The sequence below is a fragment of the Monodon monoceros genome, unplaced genomic scaffold, assembly GCF_005190385.1.
Source record: "Monodon monoceros isolate NGI ecotype Baffin Bay Population unplaced genomic scaffold, NGI_Narwhal_1 Super_Scaffold_21, whole genome shotgun sequence".
Taxonomy (NCBI): domain Eukaryota; kingdom Metazoa; phylum Chordata; class Mammalia; order Artiodactyla; family Monodontidae; genus Monodon; species Monodon monoceros.
Genome location: NW_021703778.1, coordinates 77,368,586 through 77,382,018, shown reverse-complemented (window position 1 = coordinate 77,382,018; position 13,433 = coordinate 77,368,586). Strand labels below are relative to the sequence as shown.

General features: G+C 54.2%; 1 protein-coding gene across 1 annotated transcript in view; it reads right to left on the bottom strand.

The window, feature by feature from the left end:
- Nucleotides 1-13,433, bottom strand: part of LINGO1 (leucine rich repeat and Ig domain containing 1) — a 178,736-nt gene that overhangs the window by 121,366 nt on the left and 43,937 nt on the right. The window contains exon 2 of the mRNA XM_029236258.1: nt 2,250-2,300. The gene's annotated coding sequence lies outside the window, so the exon portion shown is untranslated. The remainder of the gene's footprint in view (nt 1-2,249; nt 2,301-13,433) is intronic.

Below are 13,433 nucleotides of genomic sequence, written 5' to 3'. Positions count from 1 at the left end.
CACACACACACACACACACACACACACACACACACACACACACACACGCGTGCGCGCACGCGTGCATGCTCTGATCCAGCACAGCTTTCTTCTATTCCAAAGATTTCTCGGGCCATCCCACAGTCATAAATAATCAAACATGCATCCGATGCCAGTTCCAGGTGTGCCAGATGACATCCCTTCAGGTCTGTGGTCAGCCTTGTGGATTTGAAGCTGCCCTTCTCAGCCTACCCTTAGTAGCATCTCTGCTACTGAATCCCACGTCTGGGACAAGCGCCTGGAGCTTGCTCTCAGTCAACTGAATGGGGCTAGAGCCCACTCAGCCAAGGGATGGCAGGCTGGGGAGGGCAGCTAAGGGCAGTTACTGTGGGCTAGCTCCTAAGGGTGGGGACAAACTCTAAGCAGAGGGGCTGTCAGTGTGCAGGCACAGAGGAGAGGGAAGTGGGTCATGTCTAGGAAGGATAGATGTGCCCCGGAGAGGGAACCTGAGAGAGCAGCCAAGTGGCTTCATCTTGCAGCTCTGCTGATTGTGGCCTCCTGGTCCAGACAGGAGTCCAGCTCCCACCCCACATGCCATGGCTTCTCTGGAGGGCAGACCCCAACTCCTGGGGGCCTGGCCAGGGGACATGGTGGCCAAAGGTGTGGCCTCTAACCATGCCTCTCCCCCTGGGAGGCCCCAGACTGGGAGGAAAGGTGCAGAGTAGTGGAGAGTGATACATAGACTGTAGGACTTGGAGGGAGAACCTGAGCCAAATCCTACCTTGGCCACCAGGGTCCATCCCCACCTCTCAGCCTCGGCTCTAGGCTCCTTTCCACCTCTAGGAAGGGAACAAACTGCTCCCTCTCATGAGTTGTTGGTAAGATTAATGAGCTAATTAAAGTGTGAAAAATGTTTCTTGTAGACTTAAAAGAGGTGATCAACCATGGCAAATTAATAACAATTAACACCCCTCCTCCAGGCAGTCTGCCTGGATTGGGTCCACTGGGCACAGTTTTCCCTCGCAAGAATGGCAGGAAGGCTGCGCCGGCCTTCGCAGGAGTGTCTGAGCTGCTGTGGGCTGCTCTTCTCTGTTCCCCAGAGTCCTGCAGACTCTTCCCGATAACCAGACCCATCCTGTGCCTGGCCCTGGGCTCTGTGTTCACAGAATTCAGTCCATGAGGCAAAATAACTGGTGTGTCTTTTAACACTTACTGAGCATCAACTGTGTGCCAGCCTCTGTACCAGTCCTTCTCCATACAACACAATGCCCGGAAGGATACACTGGGAGGAGCCCCCTTTCAGAGATGAGGAAATGCGGAGGAGTGGGTCACACAGACAAGGGTGAAGCCAGAACTCCAGCTGGTTATCTCAGTTACCCCCGTCCTGGGCTGTGTAGCAAGGTTAGGCTGCCAGATGAGGGTGGAGAGCCAGGGAGGCCCGCCCTCAGGTCCCCCACTGCTCCCCACTGGCTGATGCTATTGCTGTGAAAGGCTTTCGGGGGGAATGGTGCCACCTCCCCTACTTCACACCCCTCTGCTCCCTCCTGTGTGTGGAGGCGAGGCTGACTCGGCAGACACACTTGGGCCCCCTGACGCCAAATTAAAGCCAGAACCCTCTTAGAAATCATCCACTCAGCAAAGCCTCCTTGGAACTGCAGTCCGAGGAGACACAGGGAGCTGGGGGGAGGGAAAGCACCTGCCCTGAGACCTGCTGGGGCCTGCCTGTGCAACCCCTCATCAAACAGCGTTCCCCAGACCCAGGAATCGTGTCCCCAAAATGCTCACTCATTGAAGAGCACGGCCAGGCCCCCAAAGCCTGAGCTCGACCACCTAGAGCACCTACAGCCTAACTTAGACCTTGGCCTGCCCCCCACAGGCAGGCCCACCTCCCCTGAGTGGCCCACAGCTCTGCCCCCTGCTCAGTGAGGGGCCTCCAGGGTCCCTCCAGGGTCTCACTCCTGGCTGGTGCCTCCGCCAGCAGCCCCCAAACCCCAACAGCGCCCATAACCCTGACCCCTCAGACCAAGGAGCCACCCTCCTCTTTTCTTCCCCAAAGCTGATTCCCAAACCCTTTTTTTCACCCTGCAACTCAACAGGACCCCCAGGAGCATGGCTGGAGGAGGGCAAAGGTAGGCTCCAGGAGATGGAAGAGGAGAAATGGTGGCAGAGAGGGCGGAGCAGAGGGAGACAAGGCCCCTGGAACCTGCCCTGCACGCACACACCCTAGGGCCCAGCCTCATCCACCAACCCAGACAGCTGCTGCTGCTTACCTCTCAGGGGGGGTTAGCGTGAGCGGGCTCAGGGGCTCTTCAGAGGGACACCTGCAGAGAGACGGCAGAGAAGGGGTGAGACCGCAGTCAGATGGAGACCAGCAGACTCCTCACCCACAGGACCCACCCGGCAATCAACCCCACCAAACCTCCACTCACAGCCCGGGACAGAGGGAGCAGCAGACTGGGCAGCCAAAGGATGCCAGACTCACCCCAGAGTCAAGAATGCACTTTCTATAAAGCAAGTACCTGGCTGCAGCTGGCTGGGGAGGGGCCTCAGGAGGGATGGAGCTGCGGGGAGGGGTGCTCCCTGTGGCAGGCCCGAGTGCCCATAAACAGAGAGCAGCTGTCTCCACCTCCCCATACCTCTGGCCCCTGGACACACGGGACCAAACCTCAAATTCTCTCTCCTGAGGTCAGATGTGGTGGCACAGGGAGCTCCCAGGCCCTCTCCTTCATCTCTAACTGGGACCTTGACATGGTCATCTCAGCTGGCTCGCCCCATGACCCTGGGCCAGCCCTTCCCCTCACTGTGCCTTGGCTTCCCCAACAATACCAGTAAGTGCATCAGAGTTACCTGGAGGGCTTATGAAAACATGGCATGCTGGACCCCACCCCCAGAGTTTCTGATTCAGCAGGTCCAGGGTGGGGCCTGAGAATCAGCCTTTCCAAGAAGCTCCCAGGTGCTGCTGCTGCTGCCATTTGGGGATCACACTTTGGGAACTGCCAGTCTAGATGTGTCTGGCCTGTAAAGTGCACAGTCCACACCCTCAAGGAGTTCATAGGCTGACTGAGGGGACCACACTCATGTGCACACACGGCTGATTCAAAGCAGCCACCGCAGGTCAGCTTATATTGAATAGATCCGATAGGTGTGGGATATGGGCCAGTGCAGTCATGGAAGGCTTCCTGGAGGAGGTAGAGACTAAATTTACTATTTTTACATATTGTAGTCTTATCACTATACAAGTAATACAGGCGTACCTTGTTTTATTGCACTTCACAGATATTGTGGTTTTTACAAATGAAAGGTTTGTGGCAACCCTTCATCGAGTAAGTCTGTCAGCACCATTTTTCCCACAGCATTTGCTCACTTCATGTCTGTGTCACATTTTGGTAATTCTTGCAATATTTGAAACCCTCCACCAGCAAAAAGATTATGACTCACTGAAGGCTCAGATGATGCTTAGCATTTTTTTAGCAATAAAGTCTTTTTTAATTAAGGCATGTACTTTGTTTTTTCAGACATAATGCTATTACTTAATAGACTACAGCACAGTATAAACATAATTTTTATACACACTGGGAGACCAAAAACTTCACGTGACTCACTTTATTGCAATATTCACTTTATTGTGGTGGTCTGGAACCAAACCCACAATATCTCCAAGGTATGCCTGTACATGAAAGCTCTCTCTTGTTAAGAGCTTCAAATACAGGTATTTGTAGGGTAAACATGCTCTCACTCCCAACCACATCTCCAGAGGTCCTGACTGCCCGGCTGGTGTGAAACTTTCACTATGCATTTGCACAGACATGCAGAGAGGTGCGCAAGTGTTTACATAGAGAACAAACCTGCAGTTACGCGCCAGAGTATGGTCTCTATGCTGGTGTATAATCACGTTCCTCACAATAGATTCTGGAGCTCTTTCCCTGTCTGTACATAAAGATAACAATAATCACTGCTTGTACTCACTGAGCACCTACTATGTGCCAGATACTGGGTTGAGCACTGTATGTATTAACCCATTTAATTCTCATAACAACCCCCCCCAAGACGGGTGCTGCTGTTAGCCTCATTTGTAGATGAGAAAACCAAAGTGCAGAGTAACCTTCCCCAGAACGCCCAGCCTAGGATGTGGCTGAGCCCATGAAGCGCCAGTGTCTGTGCTCCAAACAGAGCCCCACTATGCTCGGTGCTACATGGAGGAACTCCACGTGGTGAACATATCCTCACCTACGTAATCAGACCTCCCAGGATGAATGCTTAGGGGGTTCCAGTTTCTTATTTCAAACATTGCTGGAAAAAAAGCCCGCTCTTTGTACACATGTATTTCTAAAAAGCAGGTCAAAAGGTATACACATTTACAATTTTGATACTCACTGCCAAATTGTCCTCCAAAAATGTCTGTGCCAATGCCAAGCTGACCACTCCCTCAGGTGAACGCCTACTTAAGAACAATTCCCATTTACTGAGTACCTACTAGGTGCCAGATCCAGTAACATCTGTGTTGTCATCTCTATTTTGCAGATGTGGAACTGAGGCTCAGAGAGGTTAAGTTACTTGCCCAAGGTCACACAGCTGGTAAACAGCATATCAGTTTGCCTCAATATTATGAAGGAAGAAAGGGAAGAAGAGGAGGGAGGAAAAGACAAAGGGAGAGAGGGAAGGAGATTCCTCAATCCATGTGCCCTTCCATCTTTCTGCTCCCTTTTATAGCAAAACTTAAGAGCTCTCTCTACTAAGTGTCTCAGTCTCCACTCCCTCACCTCCTGCGCTCCCTCACTCCCTCTCCAATTGTGCTTCCATCCCCATCACCCCACAAAACTGCTCTTATCAAGGTTCCCAGAAACCTCATTTTTGCCAAACCCAGTGGTCACTCTCTGACACGGCTGACTGCTTCCTCCATCGGGAAACACTTTATCTCTGGGCTCCCAGGATTCAGCCTCTCCTGGTTGTGCTCCCAGGCTTTCCTCCCTTCTTACCCCACCCGCCTCCAAACATCCGAGGCCACAGGGCTGGCCGGGGCTCTCTGCTCTCTCCTATCTATGCATCCCCTGGTGGGTCGGACGTGTGGCTTTAAATCCCAGCCACGCCCCCAGATCTCTCTGCAGCCCCAGCCCTCTCCTGAGCACCAGCTGTGTGAATCCACAGGCCTATTTGTCATCTCCACTTGCTCATCTAACAGACCTGTCCAAAAGAGAACTCTTAATTTTTATCCCCCAAATTATGTCTCCCTCAGCCTTGACTCCTCTCTTTCTCACCCTACACCCAAACCATCAACACACCGTGTCAGTTCAACCCCAAAAACACATCCAGAACCTGCCCACTTCCCCGGCTCATCTGCTTCCGCCCCTGTCAGCCCTTGCCTGGATAACTGCAGCAGCCTCCTGCCTCTCCAGGCTCCCTGATCCCACCCTGGCCCCAAACTATCAGGGCAGCCACATGATGGTACAAAGGGAATCCTGTCACTCTCCAGCCATAGCAAGCCGTTTCCATGGCAGAGAATCAAGTCTAGACTCCTCAAAGCCTACCCACTGCTCAGAACTCACCTTTGACCACAATCCGGCCCCCTCCCACACTGGCCAGTTTCGGGGACTCTGTCATTGTTGCTCCTGCTGCCCAGAATGCTCTTTCCCCAGACCTCCCTACCACCCTGGTCAAATGGGACCTCCTTTATCTTCCCTGGTCATCCCCATGCACCCCAATCTCTACCATCTTTCATAGACTTTATCCCTACCTGACATTATCTTGCTGATTTAGTCCTTGTTTCTCATGGATCTCCTCATCGTAATACAAACGCAGTTAGGCAGGGAGGGACCATGTCCATCTTGTTCAGCTCTATATCCACCTCTCGCTATGTGCAGTACTCAGCACAGAGCAGACACTCAGTAAATATTTGTTGAATGAATGAACGAATAAATGAATAAAAGAATGAAGAGGCAGAGGCAGCTCTATCTGGCTGCAAAGCCTGTGCTTCTATTTTCTACAGAGTCTGCTGCCATATGAAGTGGGAAGGAGCCGGAAGGCACACCCAGCAGGGCAGGACCCTCTGAGCAAACGCTGGGAGGTGGGCACAAAGCTGGGACAAGGCCAGCTGGAGTGGCGGATGCACACTGAAGAGCAGTGGGGCCTGAGGCCTCCCTGGGATGCCAAGCCCAGCAGCCCCGCCCCAGGTGGGAACTGGGGCTCTCACACCTGCCAACCTGTCCCATTCAGGAGGGAGCCTTGGGGGGCAGCCGGCAACTGAGCATGACTGGCAGGGGGCCAGGATGCCTGCCAACAGCTGGCACTGCTGCTTGGCAGCCAAGTAATCGTGTTAGCCAGCGGAAATTGGTCCAGGGAGCTTTTTCCTTCGCCTCCCATTTTCATTCTCTTCCCTTCCCCCTTGGAGCTGCAAGACTCGGAAGATTGATCTTTGCCTGAAACAGAGGAGATAACTCGATATAATGAACTCTACTGTCCCTCTTGCTGTTTGGAGGTTTCAAAAAATTTTAAAGGGCTAGGGACAAAAAAGCTTGTCCTCAGGGCTCTCTGGGGCTGCCCATCCTCCCCTGGTAGCCCCCACCTCTGCTCATGCCTCTGCTCATGCCCTTCTCCCAATTCTCTGTCTGCCTCCTTCCCCCTTCTTTTTCCCTTGGGATGCCTTGATGGAACAAAGGTTAAAAATATCCCCTTTCTCTTGCAGGTTTTAAAAATAATTTCGTTGAGGTCAGGGCTGGATCCGCCAATCGCCCTGTCTCCCACTGCCCCGCCCCTGTGGCTGCCCCCCACTCCCCAGAGTCACCAGCCAGCCTGGGGGTGACAAGTTGGCTCAGTCCACCTGTTCTCAAAGCATTTCCAAAGGGAGCCATTGAGGCCCCGGCCAGAGATGGCTTTTGTTCCAGCAAACGGCTCTTTAAAGAGCTGCCTAATGACACACAAAGGAAGCAAAGCTCCAACTGGGACCCAGGTTTTGCCCCACCTCACTGGAGGTGCATGCCTCCCCCTCCCCAATCAGCCCCACCGTCCAGCCTGGGACTCACAGCCCTGTGCCCCTACATACATCCACATAATCAATCGACATTTATTGAGCACCTACGCTGTGCCAAGCATTGGGCTGGGAGCTGGGGATGCAGGGGACAACCAATCCCTTCTGATTCCTGCCCTCAGTGGCCTGAAAGCCTGGCGAGCAATCAATGGTCACACTGATGGGGGGGCAGGGGGGAAGCCCACTCCACACTGGGATGAGGGGGCTCTGAGAGCATGGACAGTGGTCAGGGAAGGCTTGCCTGAGGAACTGTCCTTAGAGCAGAAATCTACAGGACAAGTAGAAAATCATAGGGCAGAGGGTGTGGGTGGAGGGCTCCAGGCATTATAGGGAGGGTCTGCTCTCAGGAGGATGCCACCCAGTAGGGGTGGGGGGAGGAGTTCTTCCCCAGGGCTCTCCACCTGCAAAGGGAGGCCAGATCCCATGATTCCCTACCTGGCATTCAAGGCCCTTCCTAGCCTGGTCTCTGACCCCAAGACCCCCTCATCTCCAGCCTCCCTTTTCAAGGTACAGCTCAAGTGTTGCCTCGTCGGCCCCAGGGCAGGAATTTCTGCTCCCTCTGGGCTCCTACATCCGTGCTCCTCCCCATGCCAGCCTCCTGCTGGATGTTACAGGCCCACCTGCTCACACAGGCAATGCTGAGCAGTCTCTGTGTAGCCGCAGCCCCGCACAGAGCCAGGAGTGTGTGCCAAGTAGAAGGGAGCAACTGGGGACACCATCAGGTTCTGACTCAGATCAGGGACAGCCGAAGGTATCAGAGAGAGCTTCCTGAAGAGGTAGGTCAGGGCTCTGAATAGAGAAGGATTTGGACAATACAAGGGGGGTGGACGGGGGATCCAGTAACAAACAAGGACCTACTGTATGGCACAGGGAACTCTGCTCAATGTTATGTGGCAGCCTGGATGGGAGGGGAGTTCGGGGGAGAATGGATACATGTATATGTATGGCTGTGTTGCTTTGCTGTGCACCTGAAGCTATCCCAACATTGTTAATCGCCTATACTCCAATATAAAACAAAAAGTTTAATAAATAAAATGAAAAAAAAAAAAAAGTGGGTGGGTGGGACTTCCCAGGCTGTCCAGTGGTTAAGACTTCACCTTCCAATGCAGGGGGTGTGGGTTCAATGGGAGCTAAGATCCCACATGCCTCGAGGCCAAAAAACCAAAACAGAAACAATATTGTAACAAATTCAATAAAGACTTCAAAAATGGTCCACATAAAAAAAAAAAAAAAAAAAAGGGACATTCCTGGTGGTCCAGTGGCAAAAAATCCGCCTTCCAATGCAGGGGACGCAAGTTCAATCCCTGGTGGGGGAACTAAGATCCCACGTGCCGCAGGGCAACTAGGCCCACGTGCCACAACTACTGAGCTCGCGCGCCTCATCTAGAGAGCCCGCATGCCGCAAACTACACAGCCCACGCACTCTGGAGCCCATGTGCCACAACTAGAGAAGAGAAAACCCGCACGCCACGGCTAGAGAGAAGAGATCCGTGCGCCACAGCTAGAGTGAAGCCTGAGTGCCACAACGAAGAGCCCACGTGCCACAACGCAAAGATCCTGCATGCATCAATGAATATCCTGTGTGCCTGCAACTAAGATCCGATGCAACCTAAATAAATTAATTAAATATTTTTTTTAAAAAAGAGGTGGGGGGGATCCAGGGCAGCAGAGACAGAGCAGCTCAGAAAAGGCCCGAGGAGGTGGGCACCCAAAGACTTGAAGCCTGCCTAGGCTGATCTCTAAGCTGCAGCGCTTAAGAAGTCAAGTTGCAGAGGGGGAAACTGAGGCTCAGAGAGCAGCTGCTTCCACTAGGCTATGCAGCCAGGCAACAGCGGCAGGCAGGATGCTGTCCAAAGGTCCTTAAGCAGGCACCGTCCACCAGCACCCATTTCCAGCACCCTCGACCCCCACTGGAAGAGCTCACGGACTAGTACTCAGGCAGCTACCATACCATGTGGCCCACGGAAGGAGGATGGGAGCCCGGAGAGCCCAAACCCGAGCTAGGGAGGCAAGAGGTACCTGAAGTGGTTCTCTAAGATGTTTGCTGGGCTAAGAAAGGCACTCCAGACGGGAGTCACCCTGGGCAAGGCCCCAGAAGAACCTCCGTCAGATTTGCTTCTCTGCCCACACCCAGGGTTTCTGGCCTGGCTGGACTCCTGGGAACATGGGTCAGCCCACTCAAGCCCGAGCCTTGAAGAAACCAACCCCTTCCCCGCCTACCACCACATTGCCCTGAGAGGCTGTTCTGGGAAACCCGTAGCCAGTCTCAGGCTTTCTGTCCCCCACTTTTGGCCCTGAGGTCCCAGCCCCCTTGGGTCAAGGACACAGCAGAGGCTAAGGGCTCTTGCCCAGGAAGGTCCCTGACTACCCCTCCAGCATCCCCCAGGCGGCCCTGGAAACCAAGCCACAGCCCCTACGGATTGCAGTGTGGCTACCTTCTCTCCCCAGGGCCCACCACTGCCAGGAAGAAACGGAAAGGCCCAGCCTGCCCCCGTGGTTCTGCAGGCGAGTGGCTTCCCGCCTCAGCTTCTCCAACACGGCCCCCTGGGGCCGCGGGCTCTGCGGGTCTCAGGCTGGTTGGAGGTACAGGAAGCTCAATGTAACCAGCCCGGCCCCGCTGCTGGGGACTGAAGCCCTGGTCCCATACAGACCAGGGAAGCCTCACCCAGAAGGTCCACACACAAGGCTTCCCAAGACCTCAGCTGAACCCAGAGAGGAAATCAACGTTCAGATAGAGGGGGGAGAGAGTCTGGTGGGGGGAGGGGCAGAGAGCGGCTTGGGCCATACTCAGTGGGCCGAGCCTGGATGTCAGGCGGATGGAAATTTTGGGCATCGGCCTCTGTGCCCAGTAGCTTCATGGGCTGAGCCAAGCAGAGGAGTAGGGCCTTCAGCCAGCTACTGGCAAATGCAAGGCTGGACAGAGGGGCCACTCCAGGGGGGCCGGCTGACCTGGCTCAGCCCCCCAAGCCCAGCTCGGGCCAGGCCAGAAAAACTGCCACTGGGCATGTGTGGAGCTGAACGTTCTTTCCTAAGCCTCTGAGGGGTAAGAAGGCCCAGGCTGGTCCCCCAACCATGGCCTCCGGCCAGCCCAGCCAGAGCTGCCCCTCCCTGTCACTGTACCCGCAGCCTTTGGGAAGCAGAGTCACAGCAGACAGGGTCTTGCAGAGCCACCATCTGGGTGGCTGACACAGCAGCTTACCTACCCTCCCAGCAGCCCTCTGAGGGGGCTGTGAGCATCCCCCTTACAGAGGGGAAAACCGAGGCTGAGTAGAAGACACAGAGAATCCTGCTCCCAGCCCAGTGATGAGAGAAAAACCAGATGATGGGCAAAATCATAACTTTTATCCAGCCCGTCAGAGAGCTGAGGTCACAAGGCAACCAGGGGAACCAAACTGCAGAGGGTGACAAGCTGCTCCAAGGAGAGTGGGACACACAGGTGGTTTCACCTCTGGTAGAGTCGGGAGGAAAGGGTGCTGTCAAAACAGCAGGTGAGGGGCTTCCCTGGTGGCGCAGTGGTTGAGAGTCCGCCTGCCGATGCAGGGGACACGGGTTCGTGCCCCAGTCCGGGAAGATCCCACATGCCGCAGAGTGGCTGGGCCCGTGAGCCATGGCCGCTGAGCCTGTGCGTCCAGAGCCTGTGCTCTGAAACGGGAGAGGCCACAAGAGTGAGAGGCCCACGTACCGCAAAAAAAAAAAAAAAAAAAAACAGCAGGTGAGGGGCGCTAGAGTCCGCGAGCCACAACTACTGAGCTCAAGTGCCACAACTACTGAAGCCCACGCGCCTAGAGCCTGTGCTCCGCAACAAGAGAAGTCCCCGCTCACCACAACTAGAGAAAGCCCGCACGCAGCAATGAAGACCCAATGCAGCCAAAAATAAAATAAATTAAAAAAACAGGTGAGCAGAAAACAGCGACAGGTGGAGGAAATCGCAGGGACTGAGTGTGGATCAGCATATGACCATTTAGATCCCACGGTCCCAGACAAAATGGGGGTTGGCCCTCCCCACCAGCTTGTTTCCACAGCCGCTCACAACACTCATGAGAAAGCGTGGGGCACAGTGGGAGATGGAAGAAACATCCCTCAGTGTGCAGACAGAACACCAGCCACCTCCCCTCCCTGCTGACTTGGTTGTCCCCCAACTGCCCGCCAGCCTTCCCTGCCAGGAGGGGGTCTCACTAGGGGGTTTGGGCAACCCCTTCTCCTCTCTGGGCTCCTTCCCTTGTCAGTCACGTCCATCATGACCATCACCTTTGCTACGGCCCACAGGGTAATGAGAGTGGGCCTGCGGGGAGCCCAGGGACCAGGGGAGGGGAAAGAGAGCACCAGGGCCCACACCTTCTCTGTGGAAGGGGGAGCATGACCCCGATACCCCCAAAGCGGAGTTGAGGGGCTGAAAGGGCACAGGTTACTGGGGGCGAGGGTCAGAGCCGAGGCTTCCTAGCCTCAGGCCTGTGCCCTGTGCCCTTCCTAAAGGAGCCCCAGCCAAAGGAGGGTGGACAGGGTCTGCTCCATTCCTTCTGAAGATGGTCTACTCTGGACAGAGAGTCGGGGGTGATTTTCTTTTCTCTCTCCTCGAAGAACCTTTAGACAGTCAAATTATAGTTCGATATAAAAGCAGAGGCAAAGACGTCAAGTTCAGGAGTTATTCTCTTCTTAGTGAGCAAGTGGGGAGGACGGAGGGAGGCAGGAGAGAGGCTGAAGATTTGCAGTGACTGGAGGTTGGGGGCAGAGTAGAAGAAAAAGCCCCTAGGCCACCGCTCTGGGGGAGGGCAGCAGCGAGGCAGGGGTCTGGGTGGGCATCGCAAAGGCCGGAGGGGATACTGCTGTGAACCTGGGGGCAGCGGAGGTATTACCTCCCAACCAGGCAGGAAAGGTGGCGTCTGAGGAGCTCATGCAGTGAGCACTGCACGCTCCAGGAGTAGGTGGGGAGCCCACCCCACTTTCTTTTATGCAGCCAGACAATCAACAAGTATTTCTTGAGCACCTATTATATGCCAAGCCTTGAGGGTCCTCACTGCAAGACAGACAAGGTCCTCGGAAGGGAAGAAGATACATTGTAGGCAGGCCTGGTCCAACACCTCCAGGGAGGCCTTGACACTGGTTGTACATTGGACCCATCTGTCAGACACCGGGAAAGCCCAGAGTAGAAGAAAGAGCAGAGGTTTGGAATTAAACAGGCATTGGCCTGAATCCTAAACCTTCATCACAAGCTGTGTCCACGGGCAAGTCCCCAAGTCTCTCTGAGCCTCAGTAAGAATAACGATAGCAGCTAACTTTTATTAAACAGTTACTATGTACTCAGATTTGTTCTACAACTTTACATATATAAACTCACTTAATCAGTACAACACTATGAGGTAGGTACTATCATTTTCCCCCTTTCCTTGGAGGAAACCAAAACACTGAGAGGTTTAGTGCCTCTCCCAAGGTCACACAGCTAGTAAGTGCCGTAGCCAGGATTCACAGTGGGGACAGCCTGGCTCCAGAAACTGCACCTTTAACCACTGCATCATGGTCAAGAAGCTGTTCCCAACAGAGGCCTTTAGCACTGTTCCAGGCATTCCACTATAATCTAGAATTATTGCCACCCCAGCCTGTCTCTGCCCACTGAACTCCTATTCACACTCTGGAGCCCATCTCAAATGCCCTCTCTGCAGTGAAACCTGACAATTTCTCTCATACCTAAGGAGGATTAAGGCTCAAAAAGATGAAGTGGCTTGTCCAAAGTCACTTAGCTGGTTGAGGGCAGGACTTGCCATATACCACACGCACCACATGCCTCTAGCAGGGATGAATGTGGGGATACTATGTGAATGGAGGCCAGCATACGGTCACCTAATAGTTCCTGGGCCACCTGGGAAGGATGTAGAGTACCTGAGCCTGAAAGAGCAGGAGATTATAAGACCTGGGAACAGGATCAATCAGTTAGTCAACAGCACTGCCTGGGCGCCCTCCGTAAGGAACATGGGTATGAATGAGGGATCTCCTCCACTTCGTTCCATGGTCTCCCATCCCTCCCCCAACCTCAAGGCTGAAAGCACCTACTCTTCTCTCCACCTGTCCAATTCCTGCCCAGCTATTTTTTCAGGTCCAGAACCAGTACTGCTACCTCCTCCAAGAAGCCAGCCCTGATTGTCCAGCACCCTTTAGAGCACCTTGAACCTGCAATCTAGATGAAGACTAAAGCAGATCTAGAGGGTAGAATTGCCCCCATGCCACGGGGAAAGGGCAGTCAGGTGTAGAAGCATGTTGGGTGGGGAGGAGAACGCTGCCTGGAGGATAACAAGGCACCCTACCCTGCAGGAGACTCAGGCAAGACACTGCACTCGCTGGTTTGGTGGATGACACCATTCAGTAAGAAACAAATCCCGAGACCCGTTCGCCAGGTGAACTGGGCAGGGGCGGGGGTGGGGTGGGGGGTGGGGGGTGGGTA